The sequence below is a fragment of the Canis aureus genome, chromosome 11, assembly GCF_053574225.1.
Source record: "Canis aureus isolate CA01 chromosome 11, VMU_Caureus_v.1.0, whole genome shotgun sequence".
In the NCBI taxonomy this organism is placed as follows: domain Eukaryota; kingdom Metazoa; phylum Chordata; class Mammalia; order Carnivora; family Canidae; genus Canis; species Canis aureus.
Window position 1 is genome coordinate 2,706,889 of NC_135621.1, and position 16,364 is coordinate 2,723,252.

The following is a 16,364-nucleotide window of genomic DNA, read 5'->3' on the forward strand; positions in this document are numbered from 1 at the left end:
CACTTGTGCTCTCTAAAATAAATAAATAAATCTTAAAACAAACAAAACACACATTTAGCAAAGTGCCTACTGGCCCATAGTAGGGCCTCAATACATGACAGTAGTCACTATTTATACATATGTCTAATTTCTACTACTTGAGGGATGCCTGGGTAGCTCAGCAGTTGACTGTCGGCCTTGGGCCCAGGGCGTGATCTCTGAGTCCTGGGATCGAGTCCTGCATCAGGCTTCCTGTATGGAGCCTGTTTCTCCTTCTGCCTGTGTCTCTGCCTGTGTGTGTGTGTTTGTGTCTGTCATGAATAAATAAATAAAATCTTAAAAAAAAAATGTCTACTACTTAATTAAAAATTCCTTTTTTTTAAAAGATTTTTTTTTAAGATTTATTTTATTTATTTATGATAGACATAGAGAGAGAGAGAGAGGCAGAGTCACAGGAGGAGGGAGAAGCAGACTCCATGCCAGGAGCCCAACGTGGGACTCGATCCCGGGACTCCAGGATCACGCCCTGGGCCAAAGGCAGGCGCCAAACTGCTGAGCCATCCAGGTATCCGCTTTTTAAAGATTGTATTTATTTATTCATGAGAGACAAAGAGAGAGGCAGAGACACAGGCAGAGGGAGAAGCAGGCTCCATGCAGGCAGCCCGCCGTGGGACTCGATCCTGGGTCTCCAGGATCACACCCTGGGCTGAAGGTGGTGCTAAACTGCTGAGCCACCCGGGGTGCCCTTAAAAATTCCTTAAGAGCAGGGGTGGCTGGCAGGCTCAGTCCATAGAGCATGTGACTCCTGATCTTATAGGGCCTTGAGTTTGAGCCCCACATTGGGTGTAGAGATTACTTAAAATGAACAAATTAATTAAAACTAAAAAATTAGGGCGGCCTGGGTGGCTCAGCAGTTTGGCGCCGCCTTCAGCTCAGGGCCTGATCCCCGAGACCTGGGATCGAGTTCCGCGTCGGGCTCCCTGCATGGAGCCTGCTTCTCCCTCTGCCTGTGTCTCCGCCTCTCTCTGTGTATCTCTATGAATAAATAAATAAAAATCTTTAAAAAAAAAACAAAACTAAAAAATTAGGCACCTGGGTGGCTCAGTCAGTAGAGCATCTGCCTTCAAACCAAGCCCCGCTGAGTGGGGAGCCTGCTTCTCTCTCTCCCTCTGCCCCTCCCGTGGCTCATGCTCTCTCTCTCTCTCTTATTCTCTCTCAAATAAATAAATAAAATCTTAAAAAAAATTTTTTAACTTAAAAACAATAAATAAATATAAAAATTCCTTAAGAGCAGAAGAAACTTAGGTTCTTCATCCAATATAGCACCAAGCACAGTTCCTTACAAATCAATAAAACATTTGATGTTCAAATGCTGATTTCATTAGGAGCTTCCAGCACTGAGGGCACAGAGGACATCTCCTATTTCACCTATCTAACATCCCATTGTGCAAATGGCACCAGTTTTCTTTTAGGAATCCTAACCTGGGTCCTTATGGACATGTGACCCTCTGCAGAGCAGAGACAGTGATGCCTGGGACTTCTTTGGAGCTCTCATGGGTAGCTCTTTCCCCTGGGGTTGCATAGCTGGTCGGATGTACAAACCAGAGTGGCTGGAGATCATTTCTGCCATTAATGAGGAGAGCTTGCTTATAAGATGAAGCCAATAATGAAGAAAGCAGAGCGGAGAGACCATTCAGATGAGATCATCTGAAGTCCTGGATTCAGCCAGGTCTGAAGCCACAATCACCTTCTGAACATCAGCTACAGGACCCAACAAATTCTCTATTATTTGTAGGCTGGTTTGAGCTGAGTTTTTGTTTCTTTCAACTGATAAAAATCCCGGGGCACCTGGCTGGGTCCGTTGGTAGAGACTGTGACTCTTGATCTTGGGGTTGTGAATTCGAGCCCCATGTTGGGGGTGGAGGTTACTTAAAAACAAACAACCAAGGATTACTTAAAACAACAAACCAAACCAAAAAACCCCGCAAGCCTAATAAATACAAAAAATCTTTCTTTACCCATTTTATATAGGAACAGTGATACCCCGTGATACTGCTTTGCTTATACTAACCTCTATCATCACCATTTCTCTAATATACTGTTCTGCCATTTCTAGGGCTTAGAACTTGTAAACGATCCGTCTGAAATTGTCAGTGTAAACCATTTTGGCCAGACTATCTCCTATAAAATGGGGTGGGAGGGGGGAACCATGTATGTGTCTCCCCTCAGATCTGTTCCAAGACCAGAGGATGTAATTCCCTTGAATTTATAAACAGTGATGGATTAGGGTGAGTACATGAACTATGATATTGAAGATATAACCCAGGAAAATGTAAAACCTGTAACTAAGGCCCCTATGATTCTCCTTATTGCATCTCACCGAACAATGAGGATGGTAGTAAGAGAACAAGGGCAGTCCATACTGTCTTTGCTCTGTGCACCTCAATGATTGAGAGCTACAGTGGACTTCATGGCACTATTCATCCAACGGCCACACTCTAGGGCTTATACTCCTTTGTCTCTCACCCACATGGCTCCAGCAGGAGTTGCCTCACTAGTACTTAGGCCTCACCCTAAGCTACAACTGATTGGGCAAAGGATAAACCTATCCAAGTGGGGCCAACAGATCCTATCCCTGAGAATTTATTTGAGCTGAACACCAAGAAAGTTAAGTTGGTCTTTCTCTGGCTGTCATGTGGACTGAGGAAGACAAAAATCTACAGATGGAAAGAAAACCCTGGAACACACACAGCTAGAAAGGCTTAGATAAGAACTGCAAAGAGTCCTGAGGCTTTGAGTGCCTGATTTGTTCCGAAGGCCTTCCTGTCTTTAGTTTCTGTGAAACACCTTAGTATCCTTTGTTTGCTTATGCTACTTGGAGTTGGGTTTTTCTACCTTACAACCAAAAGAATCCTGGCTTTGGGGCAGCTCTGGTGGCTCATGGGCAGCTCTAGTGGCTCAGCGGTTTAGCGCCGCCTTCAGCCCAGGGCATGATCCTGGAGACCCGGGATCAGGTCCCACATCAGGCTCCCTGCATGGAGCCTGCTTCTCCCTCTGCCTGTGTCTCTGTCTTTCTCTCTGTGTCTCTCATGAATAAATAAATAGAATCTTAAAAAAAAAAAAAAAAGATTCCTGGCTTTGACAACAAAGAAATAGCATATTAATATCAGAAGTCGGACAAGGGGGCAGCCCCGGTGGCGCAGCGGTTTAGCGCCGCCTGCAGCCCGGGGTGTGATCCTTGAGACCCAGGATCGAGTCCCACACTGGGCTTCCTGCATGGAGCCTGCTTCTCCCTCTGCCTGTGTCTCTACCTCTCTCTCGCTTTCTGATGAATATATAAATAAATCTTAAAAAAAAAAAAAAAAAGTCGGACAAGGAAGGATAAATTAAGAGTAATGCTTTCCTTTAATCTTAAAACCTGGCTTTCAAAAGTTTAGCCAAAAACCATACTGTAGAACAATCTAGATAGTATTCATTTAGTAGACATTTACTGAGTACTATCTAAACACCAATAAGCCTAATAAGACCTAGTGTCTGTGAGATAAGCGATGAGAAGAAAAGCACAAGGTACCAGAGGAACACAGGTGAGGGAGTTCTATGAAGTCTTGCCATTTGCAACAATGTGGATAGAACTAGAGTGTATTATGCTAAGCAAAATAAGTCAGTCAGAGAAAGACAAATATCACATGATTTCACTCACATGTAGAATTTAAGAAACCAAACAGATGAACATAGGGGAAGAGAAGGTAAAATAAGATTAAAAACAGAGGGGAAAAAAAAAAAAGAGGGAAAAGCAAACCATGAGTGACTCTTACAATAAAAGAACAAATTGGGCAGCCCCGTGGCTCGGCGGTTTGGTGCCGCCTTCAGCCTGCGGTGTGGTCCTGGAGACCTGGGATCAGGTCCCGCGTCGGGCTCCCTGCATGGAGCCTGCTTCTCCCTCTGCCTGTGTCTCTGCCTCTCTCTCTCTCTCTCTCTCTCTGTGTGTCTCTCATAAATAAATAAATAAAATCTTAAAAAAAAAAAAAAAAAAGAACAAATTGAGTGTTGCGGGGGGGGGCGCGGGGGGGCAGGAGTGGATGGGCTACCTGCGTGATGGGCCTTAAGGAGGGCACCTGCCGTGAGCACTGGGTGTTATGTGTAAGTGATGAATCACTGAATTCTACTCCTGAAACCAACACAAAGCTGTATGTTAACCAAGTTGAATTTAAATTAAAAATTGTTTTTAGAAAGAGGGAGTTCTAAATCAGACTAAGGATGGTCAGAAAGGCTTTCCAGAAATGACTCTCACAGTATGTTTAGAACAAGGGTTCACAAGCATGGCTACAGTCATTTGGGCTAGAAAGTTCCCTTGTAGGGGGCTGACCTATGCACCACAGAATGTTTAGCAGTATCCCTGGCCTCCACCCATTCAAAGTTGGTAGTAGTCCTCCAGTTGTGACATCCAAAATGTCTCCAGACATTGACATATATTCTCTGGGGGACAAATCACCCCTAGTTGAGGCCCACTGGTATAAAAAATAAGGAGTTATGGAGGAGCTCAAGTGGCTCAGTGGTTTAGCGCCGCCTTCCGCCCAAGGTGTGATCCTGGAGGCCCAGGATTGAGTCCCACGTCAGGCTCCCTGCATGGAGCCTGCTTGTCCCTCTGCCTGTGTGTCTCATGAATAAATAAGTAAAATCTTAAAAAAAAAAAAAAAAAGGAGTTAGGCGTGCCTGGGTGGTTCAGTTGGTTAAGCATCTGGCTTCAGCTCAGGTGACGATCTCAGGGTCCTAGGGTCAAGCCCAATGACCAGTTCACCAATAAGCAGGGGTGGGGTCTGCTTGTCCTACTCCTTCTCTCTCTGGCCCTCCCAACCGTTCATGTTCTTTCCTGCTCTCGCTCTCTCAAATAAATTAATTAAATAAAATCTTAAAAAAATAATAAAAACTAAAAATGAGTTAACATCACAGAACAGGGCATGGGCCTTCTAGGGCAGATAAAATAGCATGAAGGAAGAAGTCAGCTAAGAGTTTGTGCAGAGATGTGCCGAAGATGCGCAGAGAGAGGCAGGCAGGAGACAAGCACTGAAGAGCCCCGGACAATTCACTAGACTTGGAATTAACCTGAGAGCTACGGGGGTACCTGAGGATTTCCTTTGTTGACATACATTTATATGTTTCAATCTTTTATTTTGACATTTCAAACTTTCAGAAAAGTTCTATAAACAGTAAAAAGACCCCATATACCCTTCATCTAGATTCCCTAAATGTTAACATTTTACCACATTTTTTATAATCTCTCTATATAGACATGAATAGATAAAAATTTTCTGAACTGCTTGAAAATATATTATCAACTGGATGCCTTTATCCCTAAATAACTTGACTGTGTATCTCCTAAAAAGAACATTCTCTTACATAATGATAGTAAAATTATAGAAACCACGATATTAATATTGACATAATACTATTATTTATAAACCCTTTTCCAATTTTGCCACTTGTCCCAATAATCTCCTTTAGCAAAAGAACATTTTTTTTTTAAGATTTTATTTATTTATTCATGAGAGACAGAGAGAGAGAGGAAGAGGTAGAGGCAGAGGGAGAAGCAGGCTCCATGCAGGGAGCCCAGTGTGAGACTCGATCCCGGGACAACAGGATCACACCCTGAGCCAAAGGCAGATGCCGAACCACCTAGCCATCCAGGCGTCCCTAGCAAAAGAACATTTAAGACTATGTATTGCATTGAGTTGCCAAACTTCTTTATTTTTTTTAAAAGATTTATTTGAGAGAGAGCAAGAGAATACAAGCAGGAGAGGAGCAGAGGGAGAGAATCTTCAAGCAGACTCCCAACTGAGCACAGAATCCCATGCGGAGCTTGATCTCACAAACCCTGATATCACGACTTGAGTTGGGCTAAAATCAAGAGTCGGGCGCTCAACCAACTGAGCCACCCAGGTGCCCCTTTAAACTCTTTTAATCTGAAAAAGTTACCAACGCTTTTGGGTCTTTCATGACCTTGATATTTTTTTAAGAATATAAGCCAGTGTAATGAGAAGGTCTCTCAGTGTAGGTTTGTCTGATGTTTCCTCATGATTAAATTTAGGTTTCATTTTGGGCAAAAATGCCATGGAAGTAATACTGTCTTCTTAATGTATCACATCAGGAGCACATGTTGATTTGCACCTTTCCTGGTGACACTAACCAGGTTTGGTTAAGTGCTTTTGGCGAGGTTTCTCTACTGTAGAGGTATTATTTTATTCCTTTGCAATGAATAGGAATCTTAGGAGATTCTTTGAATCCTGAAGGATTAAAAAATTGAGATGATCAGTTTTCTATTTTACTCAGATAATTCTGGCAGTTGTATAGAAAAATCAGGGGGTAAAGAAGATAAGAGAAAGTGAGACCTTCTTAGGAGGTTATTGTAAAAATTCAGATCAAAAAAATATAAAGGCAGGGCGCCTGGGTGGCTCAGTCAGTGAAGTGTCTGTCTTTGGCTTAGGTCATAAGCCTGGGATGTACCCCTATTTCAGGCTCCCTGCTCAGTGGGGAGTCTGCTTCTCCCTCCCCCCTCTTCCACTCAAATTCTCTCTCAAATACATAAAATCTTAAAAAAAAAAAAAAGTTAGGGTGGGTCTGAAGAATACAGAACCCTGGGCAGCATCAATTCTTTGCTTTATTTCCTAGTCTGCCTATTTTCAAAAGTAATATATGACTCCATTCTCATTTTAAAAGACTCAAAGAATATAATTATTAGCCTTTCTTCTCCCTCATCCACTCCTTGGTGTACACTCATTCTTTCAATTCCCCTATATAGATTCATGTATGAACAAGACAGACAAGGTCACTGCTCCCATGTAGTTTATATTCCAGTGATAATAATTTCCAGGGGCACCTGGCTGGCTCAGTTGGTGGAGCATGTAATTCTTGATCTTAGGTTTGGGAGTTTGACCCCCATAAAATTTTTTTTTTTTTTTTTTTTTCCCAGAGGCACCTAGGTTGTGCAGTCGGTTAAGTGTCTGACTCTTGGTTTTGGCTCAGGTCGTGATAGCGGGTCCTGGGATGGAGCCCCGTGTCAGGCTCTGCACTTAGCAGAGTCTGCTTGAGATTCTCTCTCTCTCTCCCTCTGCCTCTCCCACTCATGAGCTCTCTCTCTCAAAATAACTCTTTTTTGTTGTTGTTTTTTTTTTTTTTTTTTTTATAATTTTTTATTTATTTATGATAGTCACACAGAGAGAGGGAGAGAGGCAGAGACACAGGCAGAGGGAGAAGCAGGCTCCATGCACCGGGAGCCCAACGTGGGATTCGATCCCGGGTCCTCAGGATCAGGCCCTGGGCCAAAGGCAGGCGCCAAACCGCTGCGCCACCCAGGGATCCCTTTGTTGTTGTTGTTAAAGATTTATTTATTCATGAGAGATATACAGAAAGAGGCAGAGACACAGGCAGAGGAGAAGCAGGTTTCCAGTAGGGAGGAGGATGCAGGACTTGATCCCAGGACTCCGGGATGAAGCCCTGAGCCAAAGGCAGGCACTTAACCACTCAGTTACCCAGGTGTCCCCAACATAAATAAATCTTTAAAAAAAAAAATCCAATCTACTGAGTCTAAACCTTGATTACAATGTACTTTGCCATTCCCCTCAGGACTTAGCTTGCCTGGTTGCCATTTTCCCGGCTGAAACAAAACATGTTGTAATTAACATTCCGGTAACACAATTTTTTTGAACACAAGATCAAATCTCTCTCCTAGGAAAGATAGCTGGAGGAGGAACTGCCGAGTTGAATGATGTGCCAGCTATTCATTTTTCTAGATAACATACTTCCATACTATCCTCTGGAAAGGCCTTTTCAATTTATACACCACCAAGAGAGCATGAGATTACTTTTAACATGGACATTCAAGAGGAAAGAAAAAGGGGATCCTTGGGTGGCACAGCAGTTTAGGCCTGCCTTTGGCCCAGGGCGCGATCCTGGAGACCCGGGATCCAATCCCACATCGGGCTCTCGGTGCATGAAGCCTGCTTCTCCCTCTGCCTATGTCTCTGCCTCTCTCTCTCTCTCTCTGTGACTATCATAAATAAATAAAAATAAAAATTAAAAAAAAAGAGGAAAGAAAAAAAGGAGCCTGCCCCCCGCCCCAAAACACTGAGAGGGGCCTGGGTGGCTCAGTCAATTAAGAACCTGACTTCAGCTCAGGTCATGTTCTCGGGGTCTAGGATCAAGCTGGATTCTGGCTCTCTGCTCAGCAGTCTGCTTATCCCTCTACCACCCTCACCCCCGCCACTCCCACTCACACACACATGGGCTCTCTCTCAAATAAATGGGTAGTCTTTAAAAAAAAAAAAAAAAAAAAAAAACTGAGAAAGATTGACCAGAGATGAGAGAAAACCCTGGAGAGAAGAGGCACATAAAAGTCTAGGGAGTTGGAGGAAGGAGAATCTTTGTTTAATAAGTACAGAGTTTCAGTTTTGTAAGATAAAGTTCTGGAGATGTTTCACAACAATGTGAACATGCTTAACATTACTGAACTGTATGCTCAAAAATAGTTAAGACGGCAAATTTTATGTTATGTGTTTCTGACAATAAAAAAAATTTACGAAGTCAAGGAAGTGGAGTGCTCAGAGGAGGGAAGGAAGTGTCAAAAGCTGCACAGTCAAGTCTGAGAAAAAAACAAAAAACAAAAAAAAACGGCCAGGATGTGGGACCGGATACAGCACTGACAGTAGCTGCATGCAGCTGGGGGGCACGGTAAAGAGTGGCTATAGTATAGCTTGGATTAGGAGGCCAGACTGCAGCGGTTCCAAGGGAAGATGGGAGGCAGAGGGGCAGGGACTGCAGAGCACTCTGACCAAAGCCTGATCTCAAAGGAAGGGAAAAAGTACTACAGGAGGAGGACAGGGGATTGAGGAAGTAGGGGGGTAATTTCCCTCCAATGAGAAAAACCCCAGGATATGTTGATGTACCGAGAGGAAAGCACTCGCAAAGTGGCAGAGGTAAAGACAGGAGAGAATCTGGTCACTGAGGCAGTGGTAGGCAGGAGATCTGGAATTATTTTATTTTATTTTTTTAAAGAGTTTATTTATTTATTCATAAGAGACAGAGAGAGAGAGAGACAGAGACACAGACAGAGGGAGGAGCAGGCTCCATGCAGGGAGCCCGACGCGGGCCTCGATCCCGGGTCTCCAGGATCAGGCCCTGGGCTGAAGGCGGCGCTAAACCGCTGAGCCACCAGGGCTGCCCTGGAATTATTTTAAACAGGAAGAGGGACACCTGTGAAGCAAGAAGGAAGAATGGTAGTAATAGTCCAGACAGGTTTTCAAGAATTGTATCAGTAGGGATCCCTGGGTGGCGCAGCGGTTTAGCGCCTGCCTTTGGCCCAGGCCACGATCCTGGAGACCCGGGATCGAATCCCACGTCGGGCTCCCGGTGCATGGAGCCTGCTTCTCCCTCTGCCTGTGTCTCTGCCTCTCTCTCTCTCTCTCTCTGTGACTATCATAAATAAATAAAAAATAAAAAAAAAATAAAAAAAAAAGAATTGTATCAGTAAAAAAAAAAAAAAAATCAGATGATCCCTTATTCATTTACATGACCAGTAAAAGTATATAGTTTACTCATTATGGTGATGTAAGCTCATTTGATGGAATAGTGTATCTATTTTAAATGATGCTTATGAGGGGAATCCCTGGGTGGCTCAGCGGTTTGGCGCCTGCCTTCAGCCCAGTGCATGATCCTGGAGACCTGGGATCGAGTTCCACATCAGGCTCCTTGCATGGAGCCTGCTTCTCCCTCTGCCTGTGTCTCTGCCTCTCTCTTTCTCTCTGTGTCTCTCATGAATAAATAAAAAAAAAAAGAACATCATATGTAGGGACACCTGGGTGGCTCAGTGGTTGAGTGTCTACCTTTGGCTCAGGTCATGATCCTGGGATCCTGGGATCGAGTCCTGCATCAGACTCCATGCAGGGAGCCTGCTTCTCCCTCTGCCTGTGTCTCTGTGCCTCTCTCTCTCTGTCTCTCATGAATAAATAAATCATATCTTAAAAAGAAAGAAAGAAAAGAAAGAAACAAAGAAACAAACCGGGCAGCCCTGGTGGCGCAGCAGTTTAGCGCCGCTTGCAGCCCGGGGTGTGATCCTGGAGACCCAGGATCGAGTCCCACATCAGGCTCCTTGCATGGAGCCTGCTTCTCCCTCTGCCTGTGTCTCTGCGCCTCTCTGTGTCTCTCATGAATAAATAAATAAAATCTTAAAAAAAAAAAAAAAAAAAAAAGGAAAAGAAACAAACCAACCAACCAACCGTCTGGTTTAACATCCAGGGCAGGAATCCTCTCCATAGCACTCAACAGTAACCCCTGTGCTTAGACACTCCTGGAAAAGGTCAAGGGTGCCACAAGAACACAGGTGAGAAATACCTAGCACAGACTCATTTCTCCCACAGCACTGCAGAATGCCTATGTCCCTCTCAAACAGGGTCCCCAGAGCTCCACATGTGGACTGACCAATATGGACACAGCTGACTATTACCCTTTCCTCTCTACTTCAGTTAATGAGACCTAAGACTGGTTAGTCTGTTCTGGATGATAGCTACGCCAGTCCTGTAGTCCAGACCCACACACAGGGTATGAAGGAAGGGGAAGGGCAAGAGAAAAAGACAAGAAGAGGAGCTGAGTAGCTTCCATCGGATAGCAAAAATATCCCCAAATATCCATAATTCATCTGTTCTAATGCTGACTTTACAATTTCTTTTTCTTTTTTTTTTTTTTTTAAAGATTTTATTTATTCATGATAGTCACAGAGAGAGAGAGAGAGAGAGAGGCAGAGACACAGGCAGAGGGAGAAGCAGGCTCCATGCACCGGGAGCCCGATGTGGGACCCGATCCCGGGTCTCCAGGATTGCGCCCTGGGCCAAAGGCAGGCGCCAAACCGCTGCGCCACCCAGGGATCCCTGACTTTACAATTTCTACCTCAATTAAACAAATTATAATTTGGTTGGTCTACCATAGCTATAGCATTAAGCAGAAGAAAAAAAAAACCAATGTGCCTTTAACAAATCAGGTATGAGAAGACTGCTAAAGATACACTGTTAAGGGAAAAAAAAAAAACTAAGGTATACAATAGCATATGTAAAGTATGCTACCATGAGTGAAAAAACCCAATCTGTATGTATTATATGCTTACGTATGCCTGGGACTCTCAGAAGTATACATGGGAAATTGCTAACAGTGCTTGCTGCTGGGGAGGGAGTAACTAAGGAATAGGAATTGGAGGATATATTTTAGTTTCCTTAATTATCTCTTTGAACCTTTGCAAAAGATTTTCTGGGGGTGCCTGGCTGGCTCAGTTGGAAGAACATATGATTCTTGATCTCGGGGTCCTGAATTCAAGCCCCATGCTGGGTGTAGAAATTACTTAAATAAACTTAAAAAAATTTTTGTTCAGGATGCCTGGGTGGCTCAGCAGTTAAATGTGTTTCTCTTCAGCTCAGGGCATGATCCTGGAGACCCGGGATCGAGTCCCACGTTGGGCTCCCTGCATGGAGCCTGCTTCTCCCTCTACCTATGTCTCTGCCTCTCACTTTCTGTGTCTCTCATGAATAAATAAAAATCTTCAAAAAAAATTTTTTTCCTGTGTGTATCTAACATTCAAGTAAAAAAAGAAGTATAAATATTCTAAGTTACGAAAATAAAGTATTAAGGTTAAAACATGTCCACGACATTCACTAAATGGGTCATACGCTATACATATAATATATGACAAATACACATAACATGTCATATTCTATAGCAAGGTCTGGAAAAAAGGCACTCTTGCAAGAAAAAGTTGATCAAATTGAATCACAACGGGAGAAGCAGTAAATTGGGGGAGATGGGTAAAATAGGTAAAGGGAATTAAAAGGTACAAACTTCCAATTATAAAGTAAATAAGTCATGAGGATATAAATACAGCATAGGGAATATAGTCAATAGTACTGTAATCATGTTGCATGGTATATCATGGTGAGCACTGAGTAAAGAATGTACAGAACTATCAAATCACTATGTTATACATCTGAAAATATAACATTGTATGTCAATTATACTTCACTAATAAAAATGTTTTAAAAAAGAGCAGCCCGGTGGCTCAGCGGTTTAGCACCGCCTTCTACCCAGGGCCTGATCCTGGAGTCCCGGGATGGAGTCCCATGTCGGGCTCCCTGCATGGAGCCTGCTTCTCCCTCTGCCTGTGTCTCTGCCTCTCTTTCTCTCTCTCTCTGTTTCTCATGAATAAATAAATAAAATATTTTTAAAAATTAAAAAAATGTTTTAAAAAGAAGAAAAAAAAAAAAAAAGAACAGTAAATCCCAAAAAAGCATATACTCTATCTAGCAATCCTACTTCCAGGAACTTAGCCTAAGGAAATAACTACACAAGGGTATAAAAATAACATACTAGGTTGTTTAAGTGTTATTCATAGTATCAAAAAACCCAGAAACACCATAAATACTCAGAAATCCTTTCATCCATAAAATGCAATATACGTAGAAATTAGTATGACTTAGATATACTTCACGTTAAAAATAATTTATTTACGTTACTTAAGTATATTTAGCATTTATATAATAAAATGATACTGGCAGGGGATCCCTGGGTGGCGCAGCGGTTTGGCACCTGCCTTTGGCCCAGGGCGTGATCCTGGAGACCCGGGATCGAATCCCACATCGGGCTCCCGGTGCATGGAGCCTGCTTCTCCCTCTGCCTGTGTCTCTGCCTCTCTCTCTCTCTCTGTGTGACTGTCATAAATAAATTAAAAAAATATATTAAAAAAAAAAAAATGATACTGGCAGCCCCGGTGGCTCAGCGGTTTAGCGCCGCCTTCAGCCCAGGGCGTGATCCTGGAGTCCCAGGATCGAGTCCTACATCAGGCTCCCTGCATGGAGCCTGCCTCTCCCTCTGCCTGTGTCTCTGCTTCTTTCTCCTCTCTGTGTATTCTCATGAATAAATAAAATCTTTAAAAAAATAAAAAATAAAAAAATAAAATGATACTTAGACATGTTATGTATGCTATAGTGCAATGTCTGTTAAAAAAAACGTATTTATGTGTATATACATTTATATTGAAGTGCTTCTAGAAGGATACAGAAAAGCTGTTTCTAAGTGTATTATTTTTGATACTTTTTTAAAGATTTTATTTTTAAGTAATCTCTACACCCAATGTGGGGCTCGAACTCACAACCCCGAGAACAACAGTCACATGCTCCAACAACTGAGCCAGTCAGGCACCCCTATTTTTAGTACTTTTAATTTCACTCATAGTTTTGCTTTATTGCTTATTCCTTCTTTTTCTATAATGATGTTTTAGTTTTACAATTAAATAATAATGAAGTCAAAAGACAATAATGAAGTCAACATTTACAGAGCATTTCTATATGCTAGGAACTATTCTAAGCATTTCTCGTATATTAATTCATCTAATTCTTGCAACTCTATACATTACTCTATGAGGTCGGGGCTGTCATTATCCACATTTTACAAATGAGTAACAGATGCACAAAGGTTAAAAAGCTTGTCTAAGGGATGCTTGGGTGGCTCAGCAGTTGAGCGTCTGCCTTCAGCTCAGGGCATGACCCCAGGGTCTAGGGATTGAGTCCCATATCGGGCTCCCTGCATGGAGCCTGCTTCTCCCTCTGCCTGTGTCTCTTTCTCTCTGTGTTTCTCATGAATAAATAAACAAAATATTTTTTAAAAAATCAGTTATCCTTAGAAAAAAGGGCAAAAATGAAAATAATATTTCCCTTTTCTCCCTTGTTGCTATGGGGTAATATAGAAAGCAGGCCTAGAGTTTATACTGTGCTTCACTGCACTTCGTTTTTTGTTTTTGTTTTTAAAGAATTTTATTATTTATTTATTCATGAGAGACAGAGAGAGGCAGGAGATACCATATCCCAAAGGAAATAGCAGAAAAGTTGTCTCTGTTGGCAAAGGGATGGCCAGAGGGGGTGGGAAGCCACTAATCAGGGTTAGAAGCTGTAAGGTTCCCACTACAAAGTCAGCATTCACAAAACTACACAGATGCTGGGCATTGGTTCTTTCTAGGGTTTTTAAAATAATTTACTTACTTATTTATTTATTTACTGTAATCTCTACACCCAATGTGGGGCTCAAACTAATAACCCAGAGATCAAAAGGTACACACTCCTCCAACTGAGCCAGCCAGGCACCCTGGCATTCTTCTCTCTTTTTTTAAGATTTTACTTATTTGTGAGAGATACAGAGACAGAGGCAGAGACACAGGCAGAGGAAGAAGCAGTCTCCCTACAGGAAGTCTGATGCAGGACTCGATCCCAGGATTCCGGATCACAAACTGAGCCAAAGGCAGACATTCAACTACCACCTAGCCACCCAGGTACCCCGGCATTGTTCTTTCTAAATCAAAACCTCCTTTATCAGATTAGAGAGTCTCCTGTTTTATCCACTCTTACACAACTGCATTCTTTCATGGGTGCGGCCTCAAGAATTAAGGGGAAATTTAGATTTCTATTCTGATTAGGAAATAGAATCTATGGGGAAAAAAATGTCATATACAACCTTGGAAGCCACCTCCTTGCCCTGTCTTGCCCTGCCCCCAGGCAGATAGTCACCCTGATGGGCCAGGTTCCTTGATTATTCCTTCTACTTCCTGGGACTCTCAACGCTGCTATGGGACTGTCACAGGGGCAGGTTATCATTCCAAGGGAGATGTCCCACAAGAGCTCAACTGCTCACTGCCCTGGGGGTAGAGGCTTTTTTGTTTTTTTTTAAGATTTTATTTATTTATTTGAGAGAGACTGAGGGAGACAGAGAGAGCATGAACAGGGTGAGGGGCAGAGGGAGAAGCAGACTCCATGCTGAGCAGGGAGCCCGATGTGAGGCTGGATCCCAGGACCCCAGGATCATGACCTGAGCTAAAGGCAGATACTTAACTGAGTCAACCAGGTGCCCCTAGAAGCTTTAATAAAACTGAAACCACAGGAACCTTAAGAATAACATCTAGTGACCATAACCACTGGAAGCATAGTTCTAGATAATCTCCTTGAGTTGCAGAATAGAATAAAAAGTCTTGGAAGAAAAAAAAAAAAAAAAAAAAAAGCCTTGGAAGGTTTCGTTCAATTGCAGGAGCTGAACCTAAAGTAGCACTGAGGTGTCCCTTCAGGCTTATAGAAGCTCTGCCAACCTCCCAGATTTGAACAGGTCAAACCCAACCTGAAGACTGCATTCCTAGCCTTTTTTTCCTATAGGCCAGAACTCAATTACATTATTTCCTTAGTTACATGGGGTCTCTCTATATAGTTCTAGTCAATATTATCATAAAAATGCAAGAGCTTTTTCAGATCCCTTTTTATACCCTTTTGACTTGCTATTGCAGTTGCTTTTTCTGGTCTACCCTTAAAGAGAGCAAGGAATTCAAAACAGATTGTTCCTAAAGGAAACTAAGCATCCATCCTCCTTTATTCAGGGTTTCTTGAACCCTCGGACAAATGTGCAAACCATGCACATGGTCTCTCTCTTACACACTTACATGCGCATGTGTGCACACACAGAAATATCAGAGAAACCACTCTAACTGTAGCTCCTATTTTAGGGTAACTGGGCATGCTGTGACCAACCCTTGGCAAAGTGTAAGGGTAAAAGCCAGGTATATGCACTATGGTCCCCCTCCTGCCAATTCTCCCTCCCCCTTGCCCTGAATACAACAGAGGTGCAGAGGCGAGGAGTCTCCAGCCCGAATTACTATAAACTACCAGACACACAGGTAAGAGCCCCATAACCGGCTCTGGTAGAAGGAAACAGGTGACTTCTAGGAACTTCAACATAGTGAAGAAATTAACTGGTGAAAAGTCTCACATTTCATTACAAATCTCCATGTCTCCCAATGAAAAAATAGGTATGGAAGAAAAGGAAACTGAGTTGGGTCAGTTTCAATCCAGAGACTTAAGACCCAGTTCTAGCTCTCTCAGTGACCTTAGGCAAGTTACCTAACTGCTCTGGGCCTTAGCTCCCTTACCACACAAAGAACGAAACATCTTAGACCACAGAAACTCCAAGGTGCTCTACAAGTTACAGGATTCTGAGATTCAGCATATGAAAAAAACAGCTAAAATAGGGGGTAATTATGTTATAGAAGGTGCCCTGGCTTTACCACTAACTGACCTTCTTCTCTTTAGGCAACTCTCTTAACTTTAAGTAAAAGGAAGTGGTCTTTTTATTTAAGAGTAGAGTCCTTAGGAATGCCGGGGTAGGTTGAGCGTCTGCCTTGGGCTCAGGGAGGGATCCCGGGGTCCTGGGATCGAGTCCCACATCGGGCTCCCTGCATGGAGCCTGCTTCTCCCTCTGCCTGTGTCTCTGCCTCTCTCTGTCACTCATGAATAAATAAGTAAAATCTTAAAAAAAGAAAAAAA

The 16,364-nt window shown here is 42.9% G+C and overlaps 1 protein-coding gene across 4 annotated transcripts in view; it reads right to left on the reverse strand.

The window, feature by feature from the left end:
• The window catches only part of RNF41 (ring finger protein 41), a 32,038-nt gene that overhangs the window by 11,120 nt on the left and 4,554 nt on the right, over positions 1 to 16,364 (reverse strand). Inside the window, exon 1 of one of the 4 annotated variants that reach the window (XM_077913362.1) lies at positions 1,462 to 1,907. The exons of the other annotated variants lie outside the window; for them this stretch is intronic. The gene's annotated coding sequence lies outside the window, so the exon portion shown is untranslated. Of the gene's footprint in view, positions 1 to 1,461; positions 1,908 to 16,364 lie in introns of those variants that run through there. 4 annotated transcript variants of the gene reach the window in all.